Source organism: Melanotaenia boesemani, chromosome 24, assembly GCF_017639745.1.
Source record: "Melanotaenia boesemani isolate fMelBoe1 chromosome 24, fMelBoe1.pri, whole genome shotgun sequence".
Taxonomy (NCBI): Eukaryota; Metazoa; Chordata; class Actinopteri; order Atheriniformes; family Melanotaeniidae; genus Melanotaenia; species Melanotaenia boesemani.
Window position 1 is genome coordinate 1,386,332 of NC_055705.1, and position 15,282 is coordinate 1,401,613.

Below are 15,282 nucleotides of genomic sequence, written 5' to 3' on the forward strand. Positions count from 1 at the left end.
TCGCTAACATTAGCTAATAATAGCTAACATTAGCTAACACTCGCTAACATTAGCTAATAATAGCTAACATTAGCTAACACTCGCTAACATTAGCTAATAATAGCTAACATTAGCTAACACTCGCTAACATTAGCTAATAATAGCTAACATTAGCTAACACTCGCTAACATTAGCTAATAATAGCTAACATTAGCTAACACTCGCTAACATTAGCTAATAATAGCTAACATTAGCTAACACTCGCTAACATTAGCTAATAATAGCTAACATTAGCTAACACTAGCTAACAGTAGCTAACAGACACAAACAGCTGCAGGAATCTTATTAAATCACACAGTGAATAATGAAGCTGTCAGAAGCTCATTGATGGACGTTTCTGTCCATCCTGGTCTCTGATGCCCATTGGCATCATAACTAGGAAGCTTTGGTCTTATTTACATTTTTATTTCTTCATCTTCAAACTGTTTAGATTTAAACTTGTTAAATGAGTTGTAGGCTGGCTTCTCTTCCTCGTGATACAGAACGGAGCTGCTTCCCACTGGATCAGGAACTGTCCATCAACAGCATTACAGCGGGGTTACCTGAGGACAGATCTGTCGGTGAAAACATAGAAATAGCAGATCAGTAGGTTCAGTAACATTTCCATTTATCTTATGAAGTCAGAGTTTAAGATTTCAGTCACTTTGCTTGTTTTGTCTGTCCTGCTTAAACATACTGAGTTAATGTGTGTTTTGTGTTTTCTGTTGTTCTGTCGTACAGAAAATGTAAATGAAGTCTGAAAGTTATTATTTTTGCAGGAAGCTCCAACAATGTTTATATATGATTATTTTATTTATTTTTTATTCTAAGGACTAAATTATAAGGACATTTCTACTAGTTGTAGAAAATTCATGGGAATTAATAATTTGACTGTCGTTCCACATAAACACTTCTAATCCTGCAAGTTTGGACCGTTAGACTGTTGTTTATGTTTATTGTTGTTTATTTCTGCCATAAATCCTCCACAACTTCCGGTTATTTTCATGAGAAGCTGCCGAGAAGTGAAATCAGATCAGCCTGAACATTGAGGACAAATCATTTAACACATCAAATGCTGCAGTGATCAACAGGAAGTTTCTGCCCACAGCGACATCAGAGTAGTATCCTCGTGGTGCTGATGTCAGCTGTTAATGTCATTTGGAGCAGGGGTTCCCAACCTCTTTTCCTCGGGGGCCCTTCATACAAATACTGTGCTGGTTTTATAAAAAAAAAATGTTAAAGTGAGATTCTCACCATATATAATGTGTTCTGGTTGAGTGCTGTCCTTTGATAAAACCATAGTTAAATGAACAACATAAAGCCTTAATAATAATAATAACAATCAGTGGACATCAGTCACAATGTTTTTAATGTTCAAAGCCTAAAGGATCCTCTGTGCTATTAGGGGGACCCCCTTGGGAACCACTGATTTAGAGAACAGGAAAAAAAAAGATTATTATTATTATTATTATCATTGGTCCAAGCCTATGAAGCAGCACAGAGGCAACACGCTGGCATGCTGGAACGCTATTGTTATTGTTTATTATTTTTGTTCGGCTCTTTAAAGTCAGTAAGTGCAAACCATAAGTATGGACGAAGCCATTCACAAGGCATGGACCCGAGTGGCACCTCATCAGAAAAAACTATACTTCTCAGCTACAAGGTGGCGATATACGAGAGGTCAGTACATTTTGGCCTAGGACTCCCAAACCAAATGGCACTTGGACAAAAACCTTTTTGTACATCAGCTTGTACCCTGAATGTTGTAGAATCAGTTTGCAGGATATATTTATTGGATCATGCCAAACATCTAAAACAGGCTAACTTTCACTCCACAAAAATGTTGCAGGCTCTACTTTTTCAGAAGTATGCACATTATCTCCTAAAATAATCAATAAAAAATAAATCTTATCCTCATAAACAGTCTTGAATCGTGTGATTTTTTAATGAATTTTAGACAAACTATTTTTAATAAATAACAATTTTCAGAAATTAAACACAAAACTTGGTCCCTTGGTTCTTCTTCTTGCAGTTTTAGTTACAATTGTCCTTTTACTGCTGATAGACCCAAAGACTGTAGCCACACACACTTAGGATGGATTTATTTTATTATTATTATTTTTTTGTCATAATCATTATTATTGTTATTATTATTAATACTATTATCATAATTATTATTATAATTCAGTGGTGGCCATCAGGGCCAGCAAGGCCTTCTCTGCTGGTCTTAACACCATCAGAAGCACTGACCTACATTATATTCTAATTTTATTCCATGAATTTGTATTTATTTATTCCCAACAACCTATTCTCTGAATTCCATAGTGTTCAATGTTAGCTTGTTGTCAGATTTCAGACCCTTCGCTGCCATGTCTGGGTCCTTCAGAATCAGTAGTGCTGGCCAATATAACTTAAACTTTATTAGCAATGGGACTTTTTCTTTAACCAGTCAGATTTCAAATTAGCCTCACAGGACCAGCTAGCTGGCCCACAATAACGTCAGTATTTTTCCGTCCTCTGATTGGTAGGTTGGAGCAAATCCTTTACAGTCAGGTCGTGTAGCGATCTGCTGGTGTAAGTCTGTTGTGTACATCTGAGTTAAAGTTTTCACGCCCACAATGGCTGATGGGGGAGGAGAAACAGACGCGGTCTCGGACATGTTAAAAAATCCATTCTCAAGGCAGACTTTTCCAGAAAAGCTAGCAACGTGAGGATAGGTCGCCCAACCGCGAAGCTAGCTAACTTATCTCAGCCCAAGAAAAGGGTTTGTTGGCCACTTCCAGACCAGTGCCTACAAACTGTACCACTGGCTTACAGCCTCTAAGATGCTTCGCAGATTAAGCTGTTGGGAATGCTTATTTGCAATGATCAAGTTGGTGTTTGGAATCAGAGGGTATGCAAACTTGAGCTGTCTGACCAAAGCAGCGGGGCGACACCAACCACGGCGGGGTGACACCAACCAAGGCGGGGCACTCGCAGGCTGCAGCGAAGCCAGAGTTAATCTCCAACTGAATGAACAACTGCGAAGAGAAACAGAGCTCCACAACAAAAAGGGAATAGGGAAATGGGGAAATATTGAAAAGATTGATAGATTGCGTTATATTTTTGGGTAAACAGGAACTTTCATTCAGGGGACATGATGAAAGCTCTGGATCCACAAATAGAGGGAACCATGTGGAGCTTCTTTCTTTTCTAGCTGAAAATAATGCAGACTTGCATTACCATCTGTCCTCAAACAAAGTGTTTAGTGGGACATCAGGGAGAATACAAAATAATCTGATCCATGCTATTGATGGTGTGAAGAGAGAGGAATTAAAAAATTGTGACATTTCTGTCTGTAACTTCGAGCTCTTTTAAACCAGTGTGTTCTTACAGCTATGCTAACTCGCTTCAAGTAGCTGCTGATAAACGGCGTGGAAACTGCAGCACCAACAGAAAATGTACCGTCTAGGGGGTGAAAGGTAACGTTATGAAATGAGGCCCAAACTTTTAAACAAAACTGCTGTGGTCCCTCACCATAGACGTTAAAGATATAAATTTCCAACTTATTTCTGGAGCCGTCGTTGCCTAGCAGCACGATACAACTTCTTCATCCGGGACGCCGCATGTTTCGCTTCACACTCTACCAAATGGATATCAACACACCGGCCACATGCACCGTGGCTGATTCAGCAAAGAAACGCAAGAAGACTTTATTGGAGGAAGAGAGCAGTGATGTAACCTGGATTAAATGAAGTGGAGGCCAAAATTAAGGAGAGAGCACCTTTATTCATTCACTGCTACGAACATCGACTGAATTTAGTTCTGACTCAAGGGGTCTCAAAGATTAAAGGATGCAAGATCTTTTTTGCCCATCTAAATGGGCTAGCTGCATTTTCCTCCAGATCTCCAGAACGCACGCAGTTACTGCATGATATTTGCCAGCATCGTCTTCCTCGTGTTGCACCAACTCGTTGGCAGTACACCTCAAGACTGGTTAGTACAGTTTTTGAGAGATGGTCTCTAAGAGGTGTTCAACCACATTCTGGTTGAATATGATGATCTACTGATGGACTTAATACGCGTCTGAATGACTGAGTTTTGTTTGATGGGGTTTTTGAGCATTCTGATGTGCTTTTTAGAATGCTGCAGAACAAACCACTGGATGTGCAGTTCTGTCTGACAAGAGTGAAGGAGTTTTGTGTCACCGCTGAGCAAGAGAGGGGCCGGTTTGGTGCCATCTACATCTCCACTGAGGGCCAGCGTAAGGAGACGCTTCCACAAATAGCATTCTCCAGCTTGACGCAGAACCATGGAACACTATTTGATCTGTCCTGTTTAAAAACAGAACTGACTGTAATGTACGCTATGACAGACTTTGAAGGGAAATCTCCCACTGATCGCTTCAGTTTCCTACACCAAACAAATGTGAGTGAGAGCATGCCACCACTGTACAGATTGGCATGTCTGACTGTGACTATCCCTATATACACTGAAGGACCAGGTACAAAATACACGGCCCACCAATGATTATTATTAGGGTCCGAGCCATACGAAGTATGGAAGGACCCTATTGTGGTTGAAATGTTTATTATTTTTCTCCTAAGCATTTCGACGCCAAATTTGACCCCCTAAACACCCATGAAAAGTTGTGAATTTTGGCACACACGTCAAGCCCCGCGTAACTCGGATATTATAAGGTCCGCATACACTTCTATGCAAAATTTGCTCAACAGCGCCACCTAGAGACACCAAAAATCCCCAAATGAATGGGGTCCCGAACATCTACTTAGACGTAGGAAGACAAAACTCGGCACACACGTCTAACACGCCAAGGTGAGCAAAAAAGTCAACCAAACACCTGTTGCCATGGCAACGGCGTGCCCGCCATCTTGGCGTGTGCAACCTTTTTTTGGGCATTTTTTGCACTTTACACACATCGTATTTGAACGAACTAGTCTGAGGGGATTCGTGCGATTGACTCCAAACTTAGTAGGAAGCTTCCTGACAAGTTGGGGACCAAACGCTCCTCAAATCTTTCTAATAGCAGAAAGCGTGTTACCGTGGCAATCGATGCAAAATTACCTTCTCGCCATGAAACACGGTTTGCTCATATCTCCACAGAAATACATGGGATCTGCCCCAAAGTTCACAGTATTCATACGTGTAACACCCAAAGTCCGGCAAACAAGTCAATCGAACACCTGTTGCCATGGCAACGGGGTGCCCGCCATCTTGGATTTCACTGCCATTTTAACGAAACTAGTCTGAGGGGATTCGTGCGACTGACTTCAAACTTGGTGGGAAGCTTCCTGACAAGTTGGGGACCAAACGCTATTCAAATCTTTCTAATAGGAAAAAGCTCATAACCGTGGCAACCGACGGAAAAAGCCTTCTCGCCATGAAACACGGTTTGCTCATATCTCCATAGCAATACATGGGAACTGCACCAAACTTGACAGGATTCATACACGTTGGGTCCTTAACGCATTACACCACCTGTTGTCATGGCAACATCGGGTGGCGGAGTCCAGGACGCTTGGACCCGATGGATGCCGCTTGCGGCTTTAATTATTATTGTTATTTCATTAACAGCTGATTATTCTAATTATTAACAGCTGATTATTCTAATTATTAACAGCTGATTGAACCTCCAGCTTGTGTGCTGCTGAGAGGAAGATGGAGGGAGGATTGTTCTGTTTCGCTGCCAGTAACATACTCTGGATGCATCTTTAATTTTCTGATTCTTTTCTTCTTAATTTAATAAAATTCCTATAAAGATCATTTTTAAGTGAGAAGCATTTTGTAAACCCTGGTTAACTATAAACTAGTTCATATTTATAACTTGTTTAATGACTTTAACTGGACAGTTTTTATGAATGAATGAATGAATGAAAAATACTTTATTAATCCCAAAGGGAAATTCAATATTGTAGTAGTAGTAATTTTTTTTTTAAACAATCACATTAATTAATTAAGGGCTTTGTTCTTCAGCCTGATAGCTGCTGGAAGGAAGGATCTTCTGTATCTCTCTGTCTTGCATCGGACTTGAACAAGCCTCCCACTGAACACACTCTGTTGTTTCGTCACGGCGTTGTGTAGAGGGTGTGAAGGATCTTCCATTATCTTCGTCAGCTTGTACAGAATTCTTTTTTTGATGATCAACTCCAGCGGCTCCAGAGTTACTCCAAGCACAGAACCAGCTTTCTTGATCAGTTTGTTAATTCTTTTCAAGTCTCTGGTTCTGATGCCGCTGCCCCAGCAGATTGCTGCAAATATATAACATATAATGATTTAAATATAACAGTAAAGTTATTACATGCTGTGTCCACGTCCTTCTCATTACAGACGATCTTCTCACATTAAATCATGTTAGAGCAGTCATTGTTTCCTCTGTTTGTAAGGCAAGGCGGTTTATTTGTACAACACATTTCATGTACAGGACAATTCAAAGTACTTTACATAAAACAAAAACATTACAGATATTTAGAAATAGTAAAAGGCATCAACTCATAATCACAATAAAATAATAAATTACATTAAAATGATTAAAAACAAGATAAGTTAAAAGTTAACATGCAGATTTCTGGATAACCTGGATTTAAAAATGTCTACATTTGGGGAAAGTTTAATCTCCACTGGCAGTTTGTTCCATTTGTTTGCAGCATAACATCTAAATGCTGCTTCTCCATGTTTAGCCTGGACTCTGGTCTGGACTCTGGTTTGGACTCTGGTCTGGACTCTGGTCTGGACTAGTTGACCAGAGTCTTTGGATCTAAGAGCTCTGCTAGGTTTATATTCTCTGAACATATCACAGATGTATTCTGGGTCTAAACCATTCTGGGATGTAAACAATCAGAAGGGTTTTAAAATCTATTCTCTGACTGGAAACCAGTATAAACTAGAAACCAGTATAAAGATTTTAAAACTGGTGTGATGTGTTCAGATCTCTTAGTCCTGGTTAAAACTCTAGCAGCAGAGCTGCAGATGTTTAATGCTCTTTTTAGGAAGTCCTGTTAAAAGACCATTACAGTAATCCAGTCTACTGGAGATGAATGCATGGATGAGTTTCTCCTGGTCTTTCTGGGAGACTAAACTTTTAATCCTGTTGATGTTTCTGAGCTGGTAAAAAGCTTCTTAGTGAAGCTTTGATGTGGCTGCTGAAAGTCAGGTCTGAGTCTATCAACACTCCCAGGTTACCAACTTGGTCGGTGGTTTTAAGAGCCAGAGTCTCCAGGTGTTTACCAATGCTGACCATCTTCTCTTTGCTACCAAACAGAATAATCTCAGTTTTGTCTTCATTTAATTGTAGAAAATTCTCCTTCATCCAGGTGTTTATTTGCTCCAGACTCTGACACAATAAGTCCATTGGACTGCAGTCATCTGGTGACAGAGACATAAAGTTGTGTATCATCTGCATAACTTTGATAACTAATGCTATAGTTCTGTAATATTTGACCCAAAGGGAGCATATACAAGTTGAACAGAAGAGATCCAAGGACTGACCCCTGGGGGACTCCACAAGTCATGGCCACTTCCTCGGATTCATAGCTGCCGATCGTAACAAAATAACTCCGGCCTTCTAAACAGGACCTGAACCAGTTAAGAACCGCTCCAGAAAGTCCAACCCAGTTTCCCAGCCTGTGCAACACGATTCTGTGTTTACAGTGTCAAACGCAGCACTGAGATCCAACAGAACCAGGACTGATACTAGACCAGAACCAGGACTGACACCAGACCAGAACCAGGACTGATACTTGACCAGAATCAGGATTGATACTTGACCAGAATCAGTATTCAACCTAATGTCATTTAACACTTTGACCAGAGCTGTTTCAGGGCTGTGATGAGGTCGGAAGCCGGACTGAAATTTATCAAGATTTCCACTTTCATTTAAAAAGTCATGAAGCTGGTGAAATACAACTTTTCAATAATCTTGGAAATAAAAGAGGTTAGAGACGGTCTATAGTTGTTCATTATAGAGGCGTCTAGAGTCCTTTTCTTTAGGAGGCTTAATAGCAGCTATCTTTAGTGACTTGGTAAAAATGCCTGATGCCAGTGAGCTGTTAACTATCAGTAGGAGACCACTTTCTACTGAGGTAAAAACTGGTTTTAAAGTCGGATGGTATCATGTCCAGAGTGCATGTTGTTGATTTCAGATGACAAACTGTTTCTTGTAGGACTTTTAAATTCACCATTTTAAATTGTGACATAACATCAGTATTATTTCCGGGTTTTAGATACAGACTAGTTTTCTTGTTTGAATGTGTGGAATTAATATTTTGCCTGATTGTTTTAATTTTTGCCTAAAAAAATTGGTAAATTGGTTGCATTTCTCAGTGGAAAGGAGCTCTGGGCTTATCTGTATATGAAGATTTGTACATTTTTATATAGTCAATTATAGCAAACAGAGTGCGAGAATTGTTGACATTCCTGTTAATCATTTCAGATAAATGCAGCTAAAGCTAAGTGATTTTAGAAAAAATTTAAGATGCTCAGTGCTGACTTAAATATTTGCTTTCTTTTTGTTTTTTGTTTCCAGGTTACTGAACCATTTCAACAACCATCAACCAATATATCTGTGTGATAATAGATTATTTCTCAAAGTGGCCACAAACCTACCCAATTAAATCCAAACAGGCTGATGAGGTTGCTGAGCAGATACTTAAATTTGTGTATCAGTTTGAGGCACCAAAGAGAACCCTCACCAACCAAGGCAGCACATTTCTTAATGAGGTAATAATAAATCTTACATGTTGTATTTAACAATTCATTCAAAGTTTGAACATATTGAAATTTTGATTTTTTTCTATGTTTCTACCAGATAAATAGGAGCGTTTGTGCCAAACTAGGAGTTCAGAGAAGCCTTTGTGCTCCTTATCATTCCCAGACTAATGGTCTGGTAGAAAGAATGAATGGAACCATTCAAAAGTGAGGACATCAAAACTAGGCTTTTCTCTGTCATTCACAATTTCTATTTTTCTTAAAAGAAATTATATCTAAATCCTTTACTGTTATTTTTCAGGGCCCTCTGCAAACTGCTTGAACAAAGACCAGAGAGATGGGATGAATATTTGGATCCAATCATGTTCGCAATGCGAACCAAAAAACAAAAAACAACCAAATATTCTCCGTACTTTCTAATGTTTGGCAGGGGAACATGTTATCCTCCTCGGGCTGCACATGAATTAGAACGTCTGCTTATTTATTTTAAGGTATATGACCCTCCTACATGCTGCCTAATAGCAGCGCCGCTCCGTTAATATACTTTTTTAGGACAATCCGTCCAAGTTCTAAATGCCTCAGTGCCACTGCTGGCTCGGTGGTTCGATGCCACAGTGACCTACGGTGAACACAGAATGGCAGTTTATATAAAAACAAACATTATTATATATATGTACTTTATAGGTACTTTGCAAACTCTTATCTAAAGTGATGTACAATCAGCTACGGCTTAGTCAGCGTTACCATGGAAACGGGCTGGTTCTCTAACCAGCGGTGTTTCCTAACCAGTTTTCAGATCAAGGACCATTTCGTTTACACCAGAGATGCTTAATCTGGAGGTTCAACAATCAATATGGAACCTATAGTATTAATCATTTTTAACACTTGTAGTCCATCTAGATCCGTGAAATCGGCTATAAAACTGCTAACATTTACGTTGCTAACTCTACTGCAGCCTCCAACAAATGATCAGATCCATAACTGTCATCAGGGATAGAAGAGATAAGAAGCATGCTGCAGTTTATATTAGAATTTTGATCAAATAACTTCATACTTACAACAGTAGAAAACAGCCTCCGCCTGCATCGGTACCGCTGAGTCGGTGGCTGCCAGCTCTGAAAAACTGGCTGAAAGTCCCTCCCCTTCCGCTACGTCTACAAGATGGCGTCCGTTTAGTGCGTGTAGTGTCCATCGTTTCACACTAGATTTTTGGCCGAGTTTTGGGCAGCATCCGGGTACTTTCAGTGTTTTTACTGACGTTTCTGTGTCAGCTCTCTAAGCACCTAAATGTAGTGTTGGAAGTATAGAATCCGAGGATTGGGACGCGCCCATAGTGTTGCACCAAAATGTCAGGAGCCAGCAGCGAAAGGGTGGGAAGCTCGAGCCAAACTTTCTTGGGCCCTTTTAAAATAACTGGTCTTGATGGAAAAATGCAGACCTTGGAGATAAGGGTGCTGTTTTTAAAAAGGTGAGCATTGACGACCTAAAACACTTCAAAGAGGAAAGTCCAGGGATACCTCACAGAATGACCACCACTGCTGAAGTCCCAGCATCCAGTGCTTCATCTGCTCAAGTCACAGCTTTTGATGCAACAGCACATTTAACCTCAATGGCCACTTACACAGAGACTGAGATCTCTAAATGTATGATTACAAATATTTCCTTTGTACTTTCTAAAATGATCATTTTTGGAACAAGTTTCAGTATTTTATGTTCATACAACTGCTTCAGTTAATGAAAAAATATGTACAGATAGCTAGCAATTTCTTTTTAATTTGTTTACAGTTAGCCACAGAATTTCTTTTTATCTGTGTAATCACTGAATATTGTGCAACCAAATAGATTAACCCTGCTGTCTTTTTAGATGTTGATGAGGTGTGGTCGAGAAAACTACAAAATTCCCACTTGATCCTCTCAAAGATTGGTGCTTATAAATTATTTACCTGGGACATTTCAAGGCTTGCTCCCAGCCAAGAACTGGAGAGTGAGGTAAGTTTATACTATCGATACCAAGTAAATTCTTTAATTAACAGGGTAAGGAATCGGGGAACGGAGAGGGAATGCGTCCATTAGGGGTGAGGTTTAGGTCTGACAGAGGGTGACTGTGGTGCTGGAGTATATGAGGACTGGTGAAACAATGGAAGACAGGTGTGGCAGGTTGACTTGATTATGATGAGCAGATGAGGAACAGGTGTGGAGGATCAGGGAAGTGAGGAGTGCTGGAGGAGTGGCAGGACAAACTGTAACATACGGATTTGCTTTAATTCCAATATTATTTTTCCTTTACTTTTAGATTGACCCATTGAAGTACGAGATAATAATGTGAATTTTTAATGAAGATCACCACTGGATGTTAACGGTAACAAATTGTTGTAACTTGGATTTGTTAGTGAAATTATTGATTAAACATCATATGTGTTCTCTGCTCTTACAACTTATTAAACAGAAATGACTAAAATACAACTTTTATATATTCTAACAAAATAAAAATAAAAAAAAACAATGAATTAAAATGTAAATGTAGGCCATTTGTTTGCAACAGTTTTAATTTCTATGTAGGCATAACAAATGATCAAATTATAGGGAACATATTGAACAGTGTTTCTTTATATGGTAGCAGTCATACTTGACCACTTGAGCACTTGTCATCTCAGGACACTGTAGCGATGATAAGTTATTCAAAACCAATCTGATAAATTTCTGTTACATCTATTTAATTTCTATTCAAGTTCAATTTATTGGAATTGTTGTCCAGTTTGCTCAGTACAATGGTACATGTGTTCCAGATTACTTTGGTAGAAAAGAAATTGTTCAGTGATTTTAAGATTTAAAATTGATTATGTGAAATTTCTCTTTCCAAATTGCAAAGGTCATTTATCCATCAGAAAAAAAATCTCTGTTTCTGGATCCTCTGGGAGAATCACAAGTGAAGACAAAAAGATGTCTAGAAACAACAAAGTAAGAAAACAGCAAACAAATTTATGTACTTTTTGAAGCAGGAAAATTTATATTTCATTGTTTCTGAAAGGGCATTCATGCAGAAGAGAGGCTGCAATGTGTCAAGGTGGGTATGTGGCACTTTACCACACGGAACCCAGAGAGATGGGGTGTCATGTGGTGTTTTTGTCTTAAAGGTGAGTAATTACTTTTATTGCAAAAATTTAAAACATCACTAGATGAAGTTATTAAGTCCCCTGTTTTTGCCATGTTTGTATGTTTGGTATTTTCACTGTAATCAAACACTTATACTTTTATACCAACTTACTCACCCATCTGTCCTCAGTTTGCTGAGTCTATCCATCCATCCATCCATTCTCTTCCGCTTATCCGGAGTCGGGTCGCGGGGGCAGCTGCCTAAGCAGGGAAACCCAGACTTCCCTCTCCCCGGCCACATTCACCAGCTCATCCGAAGGGATCCCGAGGCGTTCCCAGGCCAGCCGAGAGATGTAGTCTGTCCAGCGTGTCCTGGGTCTGCCCCGGGGCCTCCTTCCGGTGGGACGTGCCCGGAACACCTCACCAGGGAGGCGTCCAGGAGGCATCCTAACCAGATGCCCGAGCCACCTCATCTGGCTCCTCTCGATGCTGAGTCTATACTGGAAGGAAATCCCCTTACCTTTGACTCGAACACAAAAGCCATAAACACCATAAGATTCAACAGTGTGTTTTATTTTGTGGCTTTAGGCTTTACACAGAATATATATATATATATATATATATATATATATATATATATATATATATATATATTAAGAAAGACTGAAGATTTATTTAGTCAGATCAGATGCGTGATAGCGGTGTCAGTTGAGAAAGTTGTGATATTTATAATTGTTAAGTGTGCAATATTTTTATTCTTCTTTTTATCTCTGTCCAGCACTTTGATCGACTAGGGTTGTATAAATAAAACTTGATTGATTGATTGATTGAAATACTAGCCATTAAATATGGGGAGCCATTTAAACCATATAAAACCTGTAACCAGTACTTCCACCTTTATTATTTTCCCTTGTTGTTATTTTTGACCAACCAAAACATGTGACAATGAAAGAGAAAAGAGAAGAAAAGAAAAAAAGAAAACAAAACAAAAACAAAAATTCTAGATCATTTGAGTGGAAGATATTGCCGTGTTTTTTAACCAGTTATGGGCTAAAGTTACATAGGTGAACTGCTGCCAAAAACACTGTGGACAGAAAAAAGTTACACTTCTTAAATTGGTTAAAGAAGCGAATAAAGAATGTTTTACCTAGTGGGGTAGCTCTAAATATTACTAAAAGCTTTATTGCCTTATAAAACAACAATAAAAGCTACGTCGATTCTAGATGTGAAATGTCTCAAACAACGACACGATTTCGCTTGCTTAGTTGTGCGCGTTCACGCGATGGGCATGCAAATCTCAGCAGACATGCATTTCTCGGCATGAAACCAGCAGCAGGGCAGGCGAAAAGGGGTGGGGGTATCCCCCAGTAAAACAGAGGACTACTGCTTTCGTATTTTCCTCTTCTCTGCAAGTGTTGGTGGGCTAGGCCCTACAATGGAGAAGAGGCATGTGGACACCAGAGGGAGTGTGGGCAAGCGGAACGCTGCCAGAGGCTGCATGCCTGGACACTGTGGAACACTCGAAGGGCAAGACTGGAAGATGACTCACCTTTTCTTTGTATGTTAATAAACTGTTTTTAAAAACCTTTTACCTTTTTAGTGTGGTTTAACTCTGCTTCCCCTCATCCGAAAAGAACCAATGGTGGCGGCTGTTGTGGAAATTTCATATATTCCCTTCAATATTGTGTCTACTGATCCCTCTCAGGGTAAACAGGTTGTTTAGGTTCTTGGTAATTAAGTTTAATACTGAGTAGCCTGTTGCTATCATGCATTCTTTAGAACAGTTCGCTCTGACCTGTGTGACTTATCTGATACCAGCCAGGCGCCTCAGGATGACCCAGCTGGGCATCCTGCCTTAACGTCACTGGGGTTGTTTACGTGCTCAATAAACTGAAAAAGCTCATTAGGTTTGCTGAAGTGTCTAATCCTGTGTGAGGAACAGACAATCTCTTTGTTTGTATTTCATGATGTGCTGTGATGTGATCATTCTGCTTAAAAGATGCTGCATGTGTGTTCTTATCAGATTCTGTTCAGACCTCTGAACAGTCTCTCAAATTGCAATTCTATTCTTTCTATTCTTTGTATTTTAATTCTGTGTTCAATAAACTTGTAATCACTTTCCACTTTAGAACCAGACTCCTCATCCTTGACAGAGTAAATTTTTGCCTCAACACAGCCCTTATTGGGGCCATGCCACCACTCCTGACAGAAGATAAAGATAAGATTAAAAAAAAAGGTAGACGGTGAGACGCATACAATATCTATTATATGTAATAAGACACATAAAACAGTAAACAGTTTTAAGAAGTGTATAAAAATCACTAACAATCACTATCCCTGTTGCACAAGCACCCTTTCCCTCATATGTTCCTGTTGTGAGTAGATACCACTGTCATTACAGATACAGCTGTTACCTTTAACTAATCTTATCTAATAACCCCTCTTTATCATGTAAATAAACAACAGAAAATAAATATTCACTCATTGTATAAAACATATCCTTTAATGAACAATTAAAGATGAGACAGGTATGACAGACGTGCAGTGAGGAAGTCATGTCAACGCTTTTTTTCTGATGCATCAGACGCCCACAGCCAGCAGATGGAGCTCTTTGAGCTGGTCAAATGATTCACAACACTAAAGCATTTTCAAGCATTTGGGTTAAAACTGACTCGATGATTCACGAGGCCATCCCTAGTCCCACCATGTGATGCATCTTGCAAGAAAATATGGTGAGTTAAACTTAAATTAAGCTTAAAGCAGTTACTTTAGACAGTCTTTACTTCAAACTTATTTCCTGAATCACAAAGAACATAAATACAGACACAAAAATGCATTAATAAAATAAAGATTTCACCTAAAATAATGCAAAACAGTCACAGTGTTACTGCTGTCATGTCCAGCATTGTAATGGACGAGCAGGAGCAACGTTTCCCTACGCTCACTCAGGCATAATTAAATGAGACACGATCAACAGGTAAAACTCTCAAAACGTAAACTTTGAGGAAAATACTTCATGAAAAAACTAATGTGCAAACAAAATGAGCACAGTAACATTCAAATAATGGCATGTTCCAATGCATCTTTTATAGCCTTACAAGTTACAGTAATGTAACCTACCAACCTATAACTCGGCATTCTGGACTCGTTTGATGGTGCACATTTCTAATACACGACCCAGCAGCATCACGATGCTGAGATAGTGCACTTCACAACGTTTTCTTTCAGGACGTCACGTGACGTTGCAGCCGAGTTTTGCAGTGGAACATGTACACCAACCAAAAAATCATCACAAACCCACCCTGGCCACCCCAGTAAAAAATTTTTGGCTCCGCCACTGTTCACAGATAAAACCATGTTCATTTCTGTTCAGTTTTGGCCGCTGACGACCACCGTACAGTCACTGCTCTGCTTGGCATTGAAGTTATTGCTATGCCCATCTTTACCACTAGATGGCCCCGTGTGTCT

General features: G+C 39.5%; 1 protein-coding gene and 1 long non-coding RNA gene across 3 annotated transcripts in view; both read left to right on the top strand.

The window, feature by feature from the left end:
* LOC121635255 (NLR family CARD domain-containing protein 3-like) overlaps positions 1-15,282 on the top strand; it is a 1,000,352-nt gene that overhangs the window by 429,420 nt on the left and 555,650 nt on the right. The window lies entirely within an intron of this gene.
* Positions 197-12,114, top strand: LOC121635347. 2 transcript variants are annotated; one of them, XR_006009418.1, is made up of 9 exons: positions 197-624; positions 8,540-8,733; positions 8,822-8,928; positions 9,023-9,212; positions 10,586-10,710; positions 11,015-11,080; positions 11,591-11,679; positions 11,750-11,855; positions 12,005-12,054. It is a non-coding gene; the product is annotated as an uncharacterized LOC121635347 (long non-coding RNA). The 2 variants fall into 2 exon arrangements; XR_006009417.1 differs by having other exon boundaries at positions 11,750-12,114.